General features: G+C 40.0%; 1 long non-coding RNA gene across 1 annotated transcript; it reads right to left on the bottom strand.

Moving 5' to 3' along the window:
- Positions 1–1,193: 1,193 nt before the first annotated feature.
- Positions 1,194–9,171, bottom strand: LOC123381019. The gene is made up of 3 exons (XR_006587524.1): positions 9,020–9,171; positions 8,299–8,340; positions 1,194–1,754 (listed from the first exon to the last, which is right to left on the bottom strand). It is a non-coding gene; the product is annotated as an uncharacterized LOC123381019 (long non-coding RNA).
- Positions 9,172–20,602: the final 11,431 nt, after the last annotated feature.

The following is a 20,602-nucleotide window of genomic DNA, read 5'->3' as shown; positions in this document are numbered from 1 at the left end:
CTGTTAAATGAGATTGATAAACCACTTGAGCAAAGCTGAGGGAGGTCTGCACGACAGTAGAGATGAGTCTGTGCTCGCGTGTAGGCCTGGACGAGAGCTGTTAAACAGTAACTAAGCAAACATAGGTGGGTCAAACTCAGGAACACAAACATCTTCACCTACACAAGACAGATCTGCACAAAGTGATTTGACTTGCTTTTCTTAGCCAATTTATCTTGAGAGGTACCTTTTTTGTCTTCAGCCAACACAGGTATTCATACATATTCTAATACATTATACATTAAAAAGAAAACTAAATGTGACCTGAATCAGTAGTAACACACTAATTGCTGAAGAAGAAGTTAGATTCTTTTCTCAAGACCCCCAAGAACAATTTCCAAATAAACCAACCACAAAATCCACCACTGCTTTGTTGGTAATTGACTTCTGAAAATGGCATTTTTACTGAACTAGATATCACTAAGGAATCATAATAGCAGCTTGGTCTTATGACAGCTGTGACTTGTGGTTGCATTCTTGGATGGTTGCCAATAGACAGTGACTTTCTCCTGTGACCAGAAGTACCCAATTTCACATGCTTGTAATTTGCTAACCAATACTCCATCTTACAAGAAGTAAGCTATTGTCGTCATTGCAGTTTAAATAAAAATTCAGTTTTTCATGTTGCTATTTCAAGAGGGCATTGTCAAAAAATAGCTCGATAATTTGCTACCCAGTGGCATGACATATTCAATATGCACAATTATTGCAGGCTTTAACTTTTTGAGGTGGGCAGTAAATCTAAAGACAGATCATTGTGAAAGAAACTGGACACCAGTTTCATCCCCAACTCTCTACTTACAGAAATGAAATAATCAGAAATGGGTAAAAGATTCTATCTTTGTGGTAGCAAAGAAAAGCTAAGCTATTAACCTACCATGGCATACAAACTATAGAGGATTTTGGGGGTGGTTCTTCAAATTAAAAGATACATTTCACAACTATAATTCATTCATAATATGATACAAAAAAATTAAATCCAGGAAACTCAGGACTCACCAATCATTGCTACATAATTAATATACAATAGGCAAATGAATGATATAATAGCATCAAGGAGCTTGTCTTTATACCGTACAGTCTCTTCCCTCCCCCGACCCCCTCCCCCCCCACTGAAGCTCGTGGACTAGTTCAAAGAAGCCTTTGGTGTCAAACAGGGTTAGAAGCCCATTATCTGTCACTTCCTAGTGATACACACCTGAGCAATTACTTAAGTTCACTGAGCCTTAGTTTTCTTACCTAGAAAAGGAAGGTAATTGTCATTAGAATAATACTAAAAGTATTTGCTTCACAAGATTGCAAGGATTAAATGAGATTAAATGTGAACATTTGCTACAAAGAGGATACCCAGCAGGTGCTTATGAAACTTTCTTTCCTTTCTCCGTTAAAAAGACACTAGAATTACAGCCCATTCCTTTTAATCAGCAAGTTATCATTGAATAATTTCCCTATGAATCATCTAGAGGTAAAGGGGAGTATTATATCTTCTTAGGAAGACAAGACAAACACATTAATTTAATACATATTTACTTACTATATAAGCAAACTCTGTGTGGCTGTCCTCTCATGGGCAGACACTGTTACTGTCTTGTAGAGACTTCGAGGTCTAACTCAGGACAGGTTTAGTCCCAAACAGCAAATCTATTCCATTAAGCATTGGCAAGGAATGTGGATTTTATTGAAGCTTTGTGAGCAGACAGGGGAGAGGTTGAGAACTGCAGACCACATGGAAATCAACTTCAATAAACTCCTCTTTGAACCTTTGTATTTTCCCCCACAGCCCTTTTTCCTTTTTTTTTAATGTTTATTTATTTTTGAGACAGAGAGAGACAGAGTGCAAGTGGGGGAGGGTCAGAGAGAGAGGGAGACACAGAATCTGAAACAGGCTCTAGGCTCTGAGCTGTCAGCACAGAGCCCGATGCGGGGCTCAAACCCACGAACCGTGAGATCACGACCTGAGCCGAAGTCGGACGCTTAACCAACTGAGCCACCCAGGCACCCCGTCCCACAGCCCTTTTTCAACCAGTCACTGGGTCTTCCTTTCTCATCAGAAAAAAAAAAAAAAACGTTCTCCAAATTTCTGCTGTTGTCTGAAAAAATTCAGCTCTGACCCCAAAGTGGTGTGCACTACAAAGTGAAGCAAAAGCTGGTGTAATTAATGAGGTCAAAGTTCTCTGGAAGTCAGGTAGGCAACCATCTGTGGTCATTCCAGCACGCCCCTCGGGGTAAGGAGGTCATCTCCAAACGTAAATGGCTTATATTATTATTCATTTAGCAAAAACAAACATTTCTGGTTTAGGGGTGTGGGGAGAGAAATTCTTTCCTAAGAAATTCTTTGCCTTTGCTTTTACAATACACAAGGCAGCATAGCAGGTGCCATGGAAGATATGAGCTTGCATAAAACACAGTATGTGGGAGAGTTACTACTGACCCACTTATGATCCTCTCCATGACAGGGAAGCAGGGAGTTCCTATATATGGGAAATTTCCAATAGAATGCTGTTAGGAGAAACTCACCTTTGGAAAAGAAGATGGAAAAATCCAGGTACTTGTTTTGGGTTGGAACATACTAATTTGACATTAGTGAATCAAATATATCTCTGTATTGGTCAATGAGACCTGGACCGAAATGTGCCCCAAATTACTAGTATTTGCCTTCCTTGGCAATGGTAAGCAGTTGATCCAACAATCCAGGTCCAATAGACCAATTGGCTAGGTCAGCAGAATCTATCCTCTGATAAATGGAAGCAGGGAGCACTAGAAAAAAACTTGAAGTGGCTACTTGCCACACAATATAAGGAATCATGTTGTGGAAATCTTCCAACTCTGGGTTGAGGGCTTCTAGTCTGTGGCCAGTGGGAAACCACTGTAATTCATGAAGAGGGAAGTGAAATGATATAATTGTATTTTGTGAAGATTACTTTGAAAACTCTCTACAAAAGACCTTAGATATGAAGAGAATAAGGCAGGGAGGCCAAGTGTGAGGGTCTAGATTGGGTAGTATCCGGAAAAAGGAATGCACCCACAATTGTTGAGAATCAACCTCAGGAAACTCCTCTTTGAACTTTTCTACTTTCTCCCACAAACATTTTTAGACACCTTTCCCCTCAGAATTCATTCTCCAAATCTCTGAAAAAAAATTTCAAGAAAATTGCTGACTGATCAGATGTAGAGGAAGAAGTGAAAAAGGGAAGAGTCAAAATACAACTCTGATTTGGGTCTCAAGTTACTGAGATAACAGTAATGCCATTTATAGAAATGGGGAACTGGAGACGAGAGGCCAATCTGTGGTTGGGGCTAAGCAGAATTAGTTAGTCAAGGAATATTTAATACATGCTAATCCCTGGGCCAGGTGCCAGGGATACAGACACAAGCAAACTCGACATGATCCTTGGCCTCACAGAGTTCACAGACAAGGGAGAAGACCTACATTGCATAAATAGGTACATACAGTTTACTAAATAACAATAGGTGTAATAAATTCTGTAGGGTTGTCAAAGAATAAATAATATTTTGTGTTGTAGTTTCAGACTTAGAAATACTCCAGCCATCGTTTATTTTTAAATGACTACAGGGAGGAGAAAAAAGGGAGAAGCAGCTCTCAGGGCTCAGAAATCATTCCATATTCACAGCAGCGTTATTTGCATTAGCCAAAACATGGAAGTGACAGAGAGGACCATCAACTGATTAGTGGGCAAATAAAATGTGGTACATCCATACAATAGAATATTATTCACTCATAAAAGGAATGAAGTACTGATTCATGCCATAACATGGATGAACTTTGAAAACATTATGTTAAGTGAGAGAAGCCGGTCACAAAGTGCCACATATTGTATGACTCCATTTATATGAACTGTCCAGAATGGGTAAATCCATCAAGACAGAAAGTTGACTAGTGGTTGCCTAGGGCTGGGGGTGAGGTGGAAAGACTGGGGAGTGACAGCTAAGAAATATAGGGTTTCTTATCAGGGTGATGGAAATGTTCTAAAATTGACCGTGGGGACAGTTGCACAGCTCTGAATACACTCAACTCCACTGAGTTGTACACTTTAAATGGGTGAATTATATGCTATGTAAATTATATCATGAAAAAAATTTTTTAATCACCTATATGGCAGAATAAAGAGGTGAGCTATAGGAGGGAAATATTTTTTAAAAACCTAAGGGGCATCTGGGTGGCTCAGTCGGTTAAGCGGCCAATTTCGGTTCAGGTCACGATCTCACGGTCCGTGAGTTCGAGCCCCGCGTCGGGCTCTGGGCTGATGGCTCAGAGCCTGGAGCCTGTTTCAGATTCTGTGTCTCCCTCTCTCTGACCTTGCCCCATTCATGCTCTGTCTCTCTCTGTCTCAAAAATAAATAAACGTTAAAAAAAATTTTTTTAAAAACCTAAGAGAATTCACTTTAAGTTCAGTTATATTAAAAATGGTTAACAATATATACAATTCATGAACGGTCTTCTACACTAGCCATGATTTATGACTTTCCACAATTATCTAAACACTGAGGTTTAAATGTCAGATGGGTAATGACAAGCTTTGTCTTAAACCTATATCACAACTTTGCATGCTAGTAAGCAGGGCATGTCACATTTGATCATACTTAGAACCCTTAGTCACTGAGTCACTGAACGGAAGCTCTTGGTTCAGTTCACTAAGTTATAAATTCAGCTTCCCTATAAGTATTTTACAGCTTGGTTTCTGAAAAACTAAATATTTCTGGCCTCAATTGATATGGTTCATAATTTCCCTTTAATTAAAACTGACTTCCTTCTTAAAAGGGGGACTAGTTTTTATTTCATTATTTTTTTCTCAAAAAAAGATTTTGAATCTTTTTTTTTTCCCACCAGGTGCTGAGAGAGCCTATAGTAGGGAGCCAACATGGTCTGCAGTCAGAGAATGCTTCCATAAGGAAATGATATTTAAATTGTGATCTGTAATCAAAACCACACTCAGATATCACCTCACACCAGTCAGAGTGGCTTAAATGAACAAATCAGGAGACTATAGATGCTGGCAAGGATGTGGAGAAACGGGAACCCTCTTGCACTGTTGGTGGGAATGCAAACTGGTGCAGCCACTCTGGAAAACAGTGTGGAGGTTCCTCAAAAAATTAAAAATAGATCTACCCTATTACCCAACAATAGCACTGCTAGGAATTTACCCAAGGGATACAGGAGTGCTGATGCATAGGGGCACTTGTACCCCAATGTTTATAGCAGCACTTTCAACAATAGCCAAATTATGGAGAGAGCCTAAATGTCCATCAACGGATGAATGGATAAAGAACTTGTGGTTTATATACACAATGGAATACTACGTGGCAATGAGAAAGAACGAAATATGGCCTTTTGTAGCAACGTGGATGGAACTGGAGAGTGTTATGCTAACTGAAATAAGTCATACAGAAAAAGACAGATACCATGTTTTCCCTCTTATGTGGAGGAGAAACTTAACAGAAGTCCATGGGGGAGGGGAAGAAAAAAAAAGAGGTTAGAGAGGGAGAGAGCCAAAGTATGAGACTCTTAAAACCTGAGAACAAACTGAGGGTTGATGGGGGGTGGGAGGGAGGGAGGGTAGGTGATAGGTATTGAGGAGGGCACATTTTGGGATGAGCACTGGGTGTTGTATGGAAACCAATCTGACAATAAATTTCATATTTAAAATAAATAAATAAATAAATTGTGATCTGTAGGAATTTGATGGGCAAAGAATGACTGCCAGATCCAGGGAACAGCATATGCAAGGAGCCGAGGACAGAAGAGACCCCATACATATTGCAGGTTGTTGGTATATGACAGAGGACAAACTACCCAAGTGGCATTGTCTGATGGTTGTTTTTAAATGCTAGGTTGGAGGTCAGGATAAAAAGAAAGCCTTGCATTGCCATCAAAATGAAAGTGAGCACAGAGAAGGAAGAGGGCAGGAAGTGAGTACTGAGACAGGAGAAAAGCCCACAGTTAAAGAGAAAGCCATGGAAGGGGAGCAGAGCCATGGTGATTGGACAGGTAGGGGGGAAATCAGGGAAGAGCAAAGTGACAGGGATAAAAAAAAAAGAGACAGCTTCAAGATGGACAGAGTAACCAGTTGTGTCAAATGCTAGACATTACTGAGCGAGAATGAAGATCAGAAAAGACCTGGAATTTGTCAATAAAAGCTCAGGAGACTGTAGAGTTTTTAATAACAGTCTCAGTCTCCCCTCTTTACTAATTGGCTAACTCTTCCTCCCCACACTAAGAAATAGGGAAAATAATTGAGAATCAAAAACCCAACACTAGGTCTCAGGCTGTTCCAAAGGGATTAGCAGGGTCGTAATGACCTGACAGACTTCTCCCTACAAAGTGAGTTTTTTAGTGACATGTGCTCTAGTTGATACCAATGCAGGGGGAATAAGTAAAAGGAAACCATATCTTTTGGAGACATAGCCACAAAAAGCTCAAAGAGTTGTTTTGGAGGAAAAATCAGGTTTCCCTTTAGCATTTTTATCAGACTCAAATGAAAACAAAGGCTAATTTAAAATCCAGGGATGAGGAGTGCCTAGGTGGCTCAGTCAGTAAAAAAGCACCTGACTCTTGATTTTGGCTCAGGTCATCCTCTCACCATTGGATTAGTGAGATTGAGCCCCGCTCTTGCTTGGGATTCTCTCTCTCCCTCTCTCTCTGCCCCATCCACCCCCTTTCAAAATAAATAAATAAAAATTTAAAAGTAAAATAAAATCCAGAGGTGGATTTCCCCATTTCTTACTTCTTCCAATGAGAGTTAGCACTGAAATTCATTTAACCATTAAACAGAAACTGTTGAGTTATGCATTGACTTTCAATAGCTTTTTTTTCTGTTTTCCTTCCTTCATTTATTTATCCTTGCATCAACAATTCCTCGAGCTTCACCACATGTAAAATGGAAAAGCTTCACTTCCTTTTGGAAACACAGACCTTTCTGTTGAGCACAGTATTTCCACAAACACAAAGAGTCTTCTGATTCAGAGGAAGCAACGTGCGAGTCTATATTTCAATAGTTCTTTTACAGTGAACTAACAAGACTATGGGATGATACTATGAAATTGGGCTTTAAAACTGACATGGGGGTGAGGAGCAGGGTGATAACAATGAGACTAATTAAGGAGGGACCCTTTGGGGGTTGGATTCCTTTCCTATCACTGCTGTTACAAATTACCACAAGCTGAGGTGGCTTAAAAGAGCACAAATGTATTCTCTTACAGTACTGGAGGCCACACGTCCAAAATCAGTTCACTGAGCTAAAGTCAGAGTGTGGGCAGGGATGGATCCTTCTAGAGTCTCTGGGGAGAGTCTGTTTCCTAGCCTTTTCCAGCTTTGGAGGATGCCTGCATTCCTTGGCTCAGGGCTTCTTCCTCCCATTGCTCCAACCTCTTGCTTCTGTTATCACCTCTCCTACTTACTCTTTTGACTTTCTTGGCTCCCTCATACAAGGACTCTTGTGATTAATTGAGAACCCATCCAGATAATGCAAGATAATGTCCCCATCTCAAGATCCTTAACCTAATCACATCTGCAAATCTCTTTTGCTGTACAAGGTAATAATATTCACAGGTTCCGAGGATTAGGACATGGACTTCTTTTGGGGGCCATTAGACAGCCTACCATGGATGACTTTCCAGCCCCTGATATCTCTCCTCTGAAAGTTAACTCCATCCACAACAGGGATGGAACCTTGCAGACATGTACTATAAACCTTTTGGCCAGAGCTGTTTGAACCAGGGGTGGACACTTTCTCTCTGGTAGATTTACAATCAGGAAAGAGGCCATCATGCCTGCTGGAGTTACCCAGCTCAGCTGCAGGGAGACCCGAAGCCCAGCTGAGATTTCAGCTTTGTCTCTGGGTGGATTTCAAATGCTCTGCCAACCTCACAAGTTATCCACAGGTTATAGTAAAGCCAAGAATACTAAAAGGCTGGAAGCCAGTTGAATCTTGTATTTCAATATCAGGGCTTATTTGTCTTGTTTGTAAAGTTTAAAGACATTAAGAAAAGTTTTGCCAACCATTAAGACTTGCCAATCATTCCTTCCTGTCACTCATATCACAAATGGTTATAAAGTGAACCCAATGGGGAAACTCAAAGTCAAGATTAATGTCCCACTTATTTGTATAAGTAAACTTAGTGGTTCATTTATCAGCTCCCACTAAGTTGCATTAACTGTCTCTCCAGATTATAAATTGTTCTTATTAAACCAGAAGCATTTCAGTGGCAAGGCTGGGCACTATAGCCAGAAAAATAACTCACCCCAAATGCTCTTAAGCCAGAGGAGTCTGTAACATCTTCACTCTAAAATCAAAGTTAAGATTCTTTATTATTGGTCACACATTATTTCTCCTTCACCAAAAATATCTGATTTCACATTGGTCAAATCACCATAATGAACATTACTAATTTCCTTATTTATTTTAAATTCTTAAATGTTTTTCCTTCTTCACTACCTTCCACCCTTCGCTAACCAAGATTTAACCAAAGACAATCCACTGCAGAACCACACTTAGATGTTTTTTGTTTTTTTTTCAAAGGCCAAGAGTTTCTTGGCTCACTGAGGCCATCTTGATGTGTGGTGCAAGACAAAAAGGTGCTATGCTTCCTATAAAGATCTTAACTGCAATGGCTGGGCGCTGGAACCACATTCTAAATTATCCATTGTCCTTTGTAGGCATCCGCTGTGCCCCATCGTGTCAGATAACCAAGCTAACATTCTGTGGGCAAACATGGTCCCATTCATTCCATCAAGCAGTGAATAATTCATATAGCAAGTTTTACCCTGGGCAAAATACACTGACATCAGGAGGCATTAAACTGGAGTCATTCAAGGAACAAATGGTTATTCATGCTTTCAATGTGAACCATTAAATCTTGCCAGTTAAGTTAAAGAATGAATTAACTCAATTCATCAGACATATCACACGAGTCCATAATAACACAAATGCATGAGCAAGTTTCTTTCTTGGACTATTTCTACCTGAGAACGGAAATGCCAGTCATTGTCGAGCAAGTCCATACCGGTTGGGGGCAGGGGGTGGCTCTGGAGAAACACTGCTTCTTTTGAGAGGCCCTTAAAAGAAAATGGTTTCCATTTATCATCTTTGTTTCATCGTGTTCCTAACCCCCCTCTCTTTATTATTTTACCACCCACCTGTAGCCAAAAAAAAAAAAAAAAAAAAAAAGGTTTAAGAGTTGTTGGCTTTTCTCTATAGCAACTAACTTGTGCCTAGGGATGATGGACTTGGATATTTTTGGCATTTGTTGGCTACTGCTGGCTATGTGTCCACTATTTGCTTTTTAAAAGATGGATGAGAATAGTGGCTACACATGCCTTTTGGAATTAATTTTCCAGAGCCAAAGACACAATGCACTTGACTGCTCCTGAAATGGTGCTTCCCTTTGGCCTCCAGTCTCAGCTCCAGGTCCAGATAAGAATGGTCTCCCACAGACACATGATTTAGCCAAAATTCTTCCCAAATGGGTCTCCAAGGAGAATAAAAATTTCTCCAAAAGATGGAGCAAGAAAAGAAAGGTTTCCAAACTACATGCACACATATGTTTTCCAACCAGCTTTCTCCCAGCACCTGACCCAGCCTTTCTCCTCAAGAAAGGAGGGAGAGGGGCGCCTGGGTGGCGCAGTCGGTTAAGCGTCCGACTTCAGCCAGGTCACGATCTCGCGGTCCGGGAGTTCGAGCCCCACGTCAGGCTCTGGGCTGATGGCTCGGAGCCTGGAGCCTGTTTCCGATTCTGTGTCTCCCTCTCTCTCTGCCCCTCCCCCGTTCATGCTCTGTCTCTCTGTGTCCCAAAAATAAAAAATAAACGTTGAAAAAAAAAAAAAGAAAGGAGGGAGAGACCCTTGGCTTCATTTCCTCAGCACCTGCAGTTGGACCCTTTATTGTAAAACCGTATTGTCATGTTTAAGGTTTCCAATCAGACTGAAGAAATCTGGGGAAAAGAGTAAAGTGGATGGCAACCAAATACACATAAGAGGGAAAAAAATCAATAAAACTCCAGGCTGAAATGTCAAAACTACCACTATCGAGGTATTTTACAGCATCATGATATTCTTATTCCCAAACTAACCCCCCACCCCAAGTTATAGGTCTCAGGTAAACATCAAACCCTGAGTTGATATTAGACTTTTAGCATTCAATACAGGAGAGTATTTGAAGATATGAGAGTATGAGAGAGGCAGCGGTGGGGAGAGGGAAAACCAATGCTGTATATGTGAGTTCATTGAATCCCACCTGTGAGTCTGCATTATTAACATCTGTATTTTATAAATGAGGTCCAGAGAGGTCAAAGGGCATACTCAGCTAATAAGTCACTAAACTAAGATTTGATCCCTAGGACTTCAAAGTCTGCGCTCTTTCCACTGCCCTACAGTGCTGGAAGATTATGATGAAATCTTTCTCTCTAAGGAAAACAAATAAAATAAAATCCTACATGAAGTATTTAAGTATTCAAGGCTCGGACCAAACCTAGCTTTGTCAGCACGATTCCCACTCTTTCCCTACGTAAACCGTCTCTAGCCAACTGGGTGTCTCACCATGCCTTCATGCTGCCGGATGTAATTCAAAAGGATTTGCAAACTCAGGAAATATGTATCCACAGTGAAAATAATTCCTTTATTAAAAGAATGAACGACCAATTTTTTTTTCAGAAAGTGATGATGTTTTATCATGAATCAAACATTGTTTTATCATTGTAATTGCCAATGGTTTTCAGCAAAGACAGAATCAACGCTGGGGCATTTGTTCTTGTGCAGGTCAATATAAGTCCAAAGTTTATTTCTGATCACTTTTCAAATAATTCTACTCTGTCTCTTCCACCACTTTACCCAGTGCTAAAGCAAGAGGAAATGGGAAATAGAATGATCCATTCATTTCATTTTTTTAGGTGGATGCATGATTTCAAGATAGACCTAACCTTGCCCACTAGAAGAAGGTGGCAGAGACCAGGGGGAAAAGAAGAGCTATGAAGATCTTATTGGGAAAATTGATGAAATATGATTACTAACTGTGACTTACCTAATAGTATTGTATCAGTCTAAGTACCTGATTTTGATAAGTATACTGTGCATATATAAGAGAATGTCTTAATTTTTAGAAAATTAACCCTGGAGTATGCAAGGGTAAAGTGGCCTGATGTCTCCAACTTACCCTCAAATGATTCAGAAAAAGAACATGAGAGAGAGAACAATCACATAAATGGGGAAAATGTGAACAGTGAATGAATTCTGGAAAAAGAATATATGGAAAATACTTGTGTGTCATTTTTACAACTTTTTGTAAGCTTCAAGTTATATCAAGGAAAAAAGTTTGAAATAAAAACTTTCATGGAGTTAAGTTCCAGAATCTCATGGGGAAAAATGACTATTAGTGTGAGAAACAACTTTAGAGATCTCCCAGGCAAACCCCTTCAATTCAGAGTTGGGGAAATTGAGGCTGAGAGTGGGGTAGGGACATGTCTGAGCATCTATAAAAGGCAGAGTACACACAAGTGCAGAACCAAGCCCACCAACGCCCAGTGCAATATCCTTCCCCCAGGCGACCCCTTTGCTCTCACATACTTTTTCTTGACTAGTTTGTATCTCCTCTGATTACTTTCTCTGACTTTCTCAACTTGCCTCAAATCATTTTTATATACTTTTCCAAAAGTGTATTTCGTGCACAGCACACTAATTCTGCAGGATTTTAATAGATGTTATATAAAAAAAGTCTGTGCCCAAATAAGCTTGGGAAATACGCGGTCAAATAAGGTGAAACAGACATCTCAAGTGTGATAACATGTATTTGCACAGAGGAGATTCTTTACTTTTTTTTTTCCAGAGTCTTAGGGCCACATACGCCAACACGTTTTAGAAACGCTAGCCGAGAGCAGCAAATGAATCGTGACTAAATGCTGCATGACAGATGCCACGTGTCATTTCTCCCATTCAGCATGACGAAGCTCCATGTTTCCAGGACCATTGGGACTTATACGGTGCCGTTAATGGAGGGATGGAATATAGGGCTGAGTCCTAATTTTGGCTTTGAGTTTGCAAACTACAACTTTGGATAAATTAGCAAATCCCTTTGAGCCCTGTTTCTTCATCTGTAAAAGACAGATAATATCTATATTGCAGAGTGCTTTGTGTGGGCTAACCCATTTTATCTGTGAAAGTTCTTTGTATTCTACAGACTGCTACCGAGCCATGCAAGGTGGCATACGATGTTTCACTAAAGGTGAGGGTGGTCTCTGAAAACAAAAGGAAATAGGATACTGCTGCAGACTGTAGAAGAATACAGCAACTTGGTTTGCATAGATGGTGACTTTGCAGACTATGCAGTTACAGACTTGCTAATGACTACCTTTATAAGCCCATTGGAAAAACAAAGAAATTGTGGTACATAACTGGCAGAGGCTGAGAACTATTTAAGATACAACTAGGGAGGGGCGCCTGGGTGGCCCAGTCAGCTGAGCACCGACTCTTGATTTAGGCTTAGGTCGTGATTCTAGGAGGATGGGATTGAGCCCCGAGTAGGGCTTTGTACTGAGCATGGAGCTTGCTTAAGATTCTCTCCCTCCCTGGGGCTCATGGGTGGCTCCTTTGGTTAAGTGTCCGACTCTTGACTTCCATTCAGGTCATGATCTCAAGGTTCGAGCCCTGAGTGGGGTTCTGCACTGACAGTAAGTGGCCTGTTTGGGATTCTCTCTCTCTCCTTCTGTCTCTGCCCCTCCCCTACTCTCCCTTTCTCTCTCAACATGAATAAAATAAAATTTAAAAAAAAGAATAAACAAAAATTCTCCCTCTGCCCCTCTTGGTTGCTCACACGCCCTCTCCCTAAAAAAAAAAAAATACAACTAGGGAAATGCATGTTTTGTATTTTGGTTTGTCATGCTTGGACAAGAAACACTGCGGTAACACCTCTATCATCATTTTGCATGGTATTTTAACTAAAAGGTCTCAACTCCCTAAAGGCAGCTCTTTATCTCTGGCAAAAGGAGTTCCCTTGCATTCAGCCTGGTCAGAGGGAACAGCACAACCACCCAGAGCCCAGCATGTGGCCTCAGCCGTGGGCTCTGCTCACCTCACATGCAGTGGAAGCCATGAGCATCTCTGTTTCACACATGCCACCACAGCCGTAATATTTTGACCAATGTGCCTCCCAATACATAAGCTGGTTCCCCTGTGGTTTTAGTTGCCGTTTTGATATCCCTTGGATGCAGAACATTTACAATCTTGAAATTCTCTTAAATAAGCAATTTTATTCCTCTTTATGACAGTTCTTTGAGCAGGGCTTGACCAATGCTGTCATCCCCATGGCAGAGATGAGGACACTAAGGCCCAGGATAGTTAAGTATGTTCCTAACCTGAGGTCACAGGGCTGAGATGAGACCCGGCTGGTTCATGGTCCTGCACACTGACCCCTGGTCCAGGCTGCCCCACAAAGCCTTCTGTTCCAGCATCTTGCCTGCAAGTCAGAGGCAGTGGCAGTAACAGGGCTGGGCTCTCTCATTTTAGTGGGGAAAAAAAAGTGGATTATCCAGTGTGGTAACCCTAGATATCCCCCAAACATCTCCCTACCTGGATACTTCAGTGCTAAAAACTGCACCACTAAAGAATCATCCTGCCCAGTTCCTTTCTTTGATGTCCCGTTTTACCCTGCAAAATCTCCCAGAAGGCCACCACTGAAACAGATCGGAAGGAAGATGAGTTGGCAATGGTCTCATCAGACTAAGAACAAACCAGAACGCTGGGCCTGGAGGGGAGGGAAAGCTGTGTTGACAAGGAAGGCAAGGGGCAGCTGGGACCCACTATACCTTCTTCCCATGGGTCCAGAAGGCAAAGAAGGTGTGGCTTCTATAAGACTCACAAGTGCACAAGCACCGAACGAGTTTGGCCGAAAGCTCTGCTCTAAGGTGCTGCGTCTCCAGGGTCCAGGGGGTGTCTGCTTGCACATGTGAATTCCAGAGCGGACGGGAGGCTTTTATTAAAATGCAGGATCCTACGGAACCCAGAAGGCCACAAGCCAAGGAAAGGAAGTGGTGGAAACAATTAAGAAATCTAAGCAGAAACGGTTGCCGGAGAGAGGGCCGCAACTGTTCTTTCGACCACATCCGATATTTGCTTCAAATTGTTATGCAGGACAGTAATTGTCTCCTGGGAGGGCAAGAGGCAAACTGGGCCGGGCTGGCCTCTAATAGGGTTTCAACAGCAAAGCACCCTCATAAATAGTGCATATTGTGAAACCAGAGTTTTCTCCTTTTCCAGTAGACCTCTTCCAACCCTCCTCCTTTAATTAAAGAAACGTGGCTTACCAAGAAACAAATACCTCTTTTCATAAGGCATTAAGTATGGATTAAGGAGGGGTGAAGAAAAAGAGAATTCTACATTGAAGAAATGAACGTTTAATAAGCCATTCATGCTGAAGCTGTGATGTACAGATAATTCTATGTTTATGATCATCAGCACCACCTGACTATTCCCCAGCATCACCTGTCTGCCAAGCGACAATATCATGCCCCCGAGGCCCCTGGCTAGACCAAAATTTGGATGTGTCAGGGCGCAGTCTGGAGCGACCCTTTGTTCTCCTCCATCTGGTTCCTCACCAACTCTGATTTGTTACCTGCACCAACCACTCCAGTTTTGTTCACACTGTATTTTCTTGTGCCATCTGGTGGATTTCAAGTGAATTTGCAGAATGATTTTCAAACCCCCCCCCACACACACACACAAAAACCCAACATAAAACAGTTCCACTTAAGTGTTGACTCGTTTCATTTCCGTACTCACCTCAGAGAACCATGATGACACCTCTAAAGCCACAATTTTCTTGATCTCTAATCAATTTGCCTGTGTTCTTCACACATCTACTTTGACTTTTTAAAAGTCACTTATATTTTTAAATCAGCAAATCAGGCACATGGTACAAAATTCAAAAGGAACGCCTCATGAAAACAAGTCTCCCTGTTCTTGCTGCCTAGTTCCTGTTCTAAGAGGGGACCTTATTCCAGGAATGCACAGCACGTATGTGTGTCTTTAACAAACTGAAGTATGTTTTACACGTTGATTTGTTCTGCTTTTTCCATGGAATCTATCTCAGGGGGCTTTGCACATCAGTATCTATCACTGCCCCATTGTTTTAGAGCTCTATCTCATGTCCCCGTGCATGCTGCCATGGACACTACTTAACCAGTCCCGTGTCTATAGATATTTAAACAGATTTTCATTTCTCCATATTCAAAACAATACTACAGTGAATACTCTTGTACATCTGTTACTCGGCTTTAATGAAGGCATATCTATCGGGAAGTCCTAAAAGGGATATTTCTAGATCAAAGGACCTTAGAGGCACTTTTCAAATTACTCTTTAGTGGGAGTAACAGTTGACACTTCCATGTGCAATGCAAGAGCAAGCCCATTTCCTAGAATCTGGCCCATGATGCATGTTATCAGCCTTTTTGATCTCTGCCCACGTGATAGATGACAAATGGTTTTACACTGAGGTTTTTTTTTTTTTTTACTTTCTGAGTGAGGTTGAGAATTGTTTCATATACTTAAAATCGATGCGTATTTTCTTCTAATTGCCCACTCATCATCTTTGTCCATTTTTCCATTGAGTTGTCAACTGGCTTACTTATTTGTAGGAGGTCACTGTATATTAGCAAAATCAGTTATAGGAGTTTGAAACTCTGTTCCCAATTTGTCATTTCTCTTTTCTCTTCATTTGTGATGCGTTTTTCCATGAAGACATTTCTTCTTATTGTACTGTCAAATTTATCAATCTTTCCACTAGACATTAGAATCAGTCTGTCCCATTTATTTTTTTATTATTTCTTATTTTTTATTGTTTTAATATGAAATTAATTGTCAAATTGGTTTCCATACAACACTCAGTGCTCATCCCAACAGGTGCCCTCCTCAATACCCATCACCCACCCTTCCCTCCCTCCCACCCCCAGCCTGTCCCATTTAAATATCTTTACAAACTATTGGTATTTTTCTTGGGGTTGCATTATATTTCTAAATTAATTAACAGAGAATGATCATCTGTGTAATGTTGCCTTCCTATCCTAGGATATGCTATGTTTCCTATTTGTTAAAGTATTGTTTTGTGTCGTTCAATGATCTGGTCCAGCTGTGCTCATGTAAGTTCACTCTTGCCTGTGTGAGTTTTTCCCAGACTCCACCTGCCTCTTGCCACCTTCACTCCTACTGCCCTTGCCTGAACTCCATCATCTTTCCCCTGGATCACTGCGATTAATCTTCCCAGCTGGCCACCCCTCATCTACCTCTTGTCACCAGTCTATTCTCAATGCAGCAGCCATTTAAGCACCAGCAGATCACACTTCGGCTCAAAGCCCTGCAGGACTCCAGTTTCCACTCAGAGTAAAAGAAGAAGAACTCATAAGAGCCTGTACAGTCCTTCATAATCTGCCCATCCATTCCCCCTTGCCGGCCCATTACCTCTCTGACCTCAGATTTCATCTCCTTCCTCTCACCTCCTGCTCCCTCTACTCCAGCCTCTGGCCCCTCCCTGAGCTTTGGACATGCAGTTCATGATCCCTTCTAGGGCATTCTACCTGGCTATTCTCTCTGTCTAGAACAGGTTTTGCTCTAAGTATGGTAGATTATCTTACCTGCTCCAAATGCACCCAAATCTTATCTTTTCAATAAAGGCCACTCTGACACCCTTATTTACAGTCACACCCTATTCACCCATCTTTCCCTAGAACTTCCAATGCCCCTTATTCTGCTCTATTTTTCCTGTAGTATTTATCACATTGTATTATTACTCTTATTACACTGTATAATTCAATTATTCATTGTGTTTATTATTTCTTGATTTGTCTCTCCCAGCTGAAATGTAACCTCAGTGAAAGCAAGAATTATTGTCTATTTTTTCACTGATTTAAATACTTAAAAGAGTACTTGGTACATAATAGGCACTTTATAAGTATTTGTTGAATTAATTAATTAATTAATTAATTAATGAGTCAATCCATTGATGAGTCCATTAATGGTAGGCTCTTCTTCATGGCTCACTTTGTCCATGGGAAGGACTCATGCATTCTGGACTCCAGTACAGCCCTTGTCCTCACTGGACCTTTGCACACTGAGCTGCAACCATGTTCTCTTCACCCCTGATTGTTCAGGTTTGGCCTCATACCAGCCCACTGTGTTCAACAACCTGGAGACCATTGACCTCCGAGTGGTCCCAGCAAAGCCCCTCTCATCTGGCTTAAAATAAAACTGTGCACCTCCCCTTTCTCAAAATGATAGAAGGGGACTCTTATGGATGTTTATTCCAGATATTCCAGAGCAAACCTTTCTCTAATCTCCATTATCTCCACCTCTTCATCCTTTTTTAAAGATTAAAGTTGTGATCGATCACCACATAGCTGGGCTTCAAATTACTTCTCTGTAAGTCCTGCACCACTGGTCTAGCATCTCTTTTTAAAATGTGGGAGCACTTCTGCTTTTTGATTTGGGGTCTCAGTTTAAAAAGAAACAGAAAAGCTTATTTTAATATCTTGTTTCATATGATTTTATAAACAATATAGAATATTGTCTTGTGTGTTTAAAACTGACAGTGAATGGGGCACCTGGGTGGCTCAGTCAGCCGAGCATTCAACTTCAGCTCAGGTCATGATCTCACAGTTTGTGGGTTCAAGTCCCGCATCGGGATCTGTGCTGAGAGTTCAGAGCCTGGAGTCTGCTTGGGGTCTGTGTCTCCTCTCCCTTTGCCCCTCCTCCATACATGCTCTGTCTCTCTCTCTCTCTCTCAAAAATGAATAAATATTTAAAAAATTAAAAATAAATAAGTAAAACTTACAGTGAATGGTTTCATAGTGTATAGAACACTCCACAGTTTGATTTTCTCGATCAATATTATGTCTTTGAGAGATATCATGTTGATACAAAATAATCCAGTTAATTCATTTTAGTTGCTGTCTAGTATTCCATTGTATACTTCAATTTACTTATTCGTTCTTCCATTCATGGATATTTCCGTTGTTTTCAATTTTTAATATTACCAATTGCAGTAACATCCTTGTATATGTCCCTTTGGGCACTAGCAAAATAATATATCCAGGATATACAACCTACAAGTAAATTTGTTGAATATGCACACTTTCAATTTTAAGAGTTATTGCAAAATTCCTCCCCAAATTATACTCCCACCAGCAAAATACTAGAATTCCCTTTTCTCTAAATAGTCACTTCCTTGCCAACACTGGTTATGGTTGCAATTCTTAACTTTTACCAAATTTATGTGCATAAAATAGCATTACGTTTAAAAATTGAGTTCTTTGATAACTAATGAGAGTATCTTTTTATATGTATATTTACATTGAAAAATTTTATGGATATAATTGTAGATTAATTTGAAGTTGTAAGAAATAATATGAAGGGATCCTTTGAGCATTTTGCCATTTTCCCTGCGGTAATATTTTGCAGAACTATAGTATAACATCACATCCAGGATATTAACATTGATACAGTACCAATCTTGACATTGATACTGTACTGATCTTATTCAGGTTTTCCCAATCTCACTGGTACTCATTTACACTTACGTGTGGATGCCATTTTCTTTCTTATTTTGGGTATTCAAATTTACTCCTCTAAAAATTGATTATTTGTATCCTTTGATGATTTTCTTTTAGTTTTTTTGTCTTTTTCTCATTTATATGTAATATATGTCATTCTAGATGACAATCCTTTGTCGTGTGTATTAGAACACAGTACCTTTGTTCCTTCCACTTTGTCTCTTGTATTTTAACTTTATCATGACTTTAGAAAATGTTGAATAATCAAATTAAATATTTTTTTTGTTTTAATTTAAGCTTTTGCTGTTTTGCCTAGAGAAATCATTCCCTATCCTGAGATCATGAAATGTTCTCTAATATCTTCTTCTAATATTTTTTGAAGGTTTTAAATTTTTTTTATGTTTCTTTCTTTATCTTTTGAGAGACAGAGAGAGCGCAAGATGGGGAGTGACAGAGAGAGAGAAGGAGAGGGAGAATCCCAAGCACACTCTTCACTATCAGCACAGAACCTAACACAGGGCTTGAACTCACAAACCGCAAGATCATGACCTGAGCTGAAACCAAGAGTCATATGCTTAATCGACTGAGTCATCCAGGTGCCTCATTCTTCTAATAGTTTTAAAGGGTTTTTTTCATATTATGGTTTTTAATCCATTGTGAGATTGTTATTAGTATGATGTGAGGCAGTGATCTAATCTTATTTTTTTATATGAAAACCAATTTTTTATATGAAGAGTTATTTATTTGTTAAAGCCATCTCTCTGATTTATCTAATTTCTACCACCACCACCACCACCCCTCCCCAGGTATCTAATGTACCTAGGGCCTATATATGCTTGGTTTCATTCCAAGAGTCTCTGTTTTGTTCCAATGATTTGTTTGTCTATCCATGCACCAATACCACATTTCTTTACTTTAATTACTATAGCTTTATAACTAATCTGGATGTCACACAGCACAAGACTGTACTTTTCGTTCTTATTTGAGAGTAGTTTTAGCTATTAACTATTGTTCTATTATTTTCTGACTTCTTATGAAAAATAAAATTTTTCAAATTTCCTGAAAAATTATTGACACAAAATTTTATTGGCACTTATAGACAGCAAATTTTCTACTGAGTACTCCTTTTAGCTACATTTTAAAATGTAATACTATCATTTTAACTCAGTACTAGTCTTTATTTTCCATATTTGTCCTCTTTAACACTTGAGTTTTTTAGAAGTATGTTTACCCCCTAAAGGTATGACAACTGCTGTTGTTTTTAATTGTCTTTTTATTGGTTTTTTTTTCTAATTTAATTATTTCTTTGTGGTTAGGTAACATAGACCATATGAATAGATTCTTTGGAATTTGTTGAGACTATTCTCATGACCCAGTGTGTGATTAATTTTTATAAACATTCAATGGGTTCTTTAAAAGAATGCATTCTTGGTCTGCTGTGCACAAGGTTCCATATTTACCATTAGATTGAGCTTTTAAGTTACGTTGTGCAAATCTTCTACACTTTTACTAGTTTTATCAGGTTCTGGGACAAACGTATTAGAATCTCCATGATTCTGGATTCGCCTCTCTTCGTAGTTCTCTCAAATTTTGTTTTATGTATTTTGAGGCCAATTCATTAGGAGGGTGTGGGCTCATGATATGCATATCTTTCCGGGGGACTGTTAAACTATCTCTTCACTTTCAAAGGTCCACGGTCCCCAGAAAGCATTTGTTTGTTCCTGAATCATATAAATCACAAAATATGTCAAATTGCAGGTGTCAGTGTGCAGTTGATTTACTTCTCACTTGGGCCCCAACACAGCATCTTGCAAGCGAAGTAGCAAGAGCAATGGACTTCTGTATCCAGTGCAAAGCTATGTTATATAAAGAAGATAAATATTTTTAGATCTTTATTGACTACTAAAATCCTTAAACATTGGTACAACTATGAGTACCAGTTATTCTCCTGAAACATGCCAGGCAATACAGCTAACTTAAAATATTTTCTCTCACTATCCCCGGTCCACTTTGGTCTCAT

The sequence above is a fragment of the Felis catus genome, chromosome D2 (genome assembly GCF_018350175.1).
Source record: "Felis catus isolate Fca126 chromosome D2, F.catus_Fca126_mat1.0, whole genome shotgun sequence".
NCBI lineage: Eukaryota > Metazoa > Chordata > Mammalia > Carnivora > Felidae > Felis > Felis catus.
This window is presented reverse-complemented; position numbering and strand designations above follow the sequence as displayed.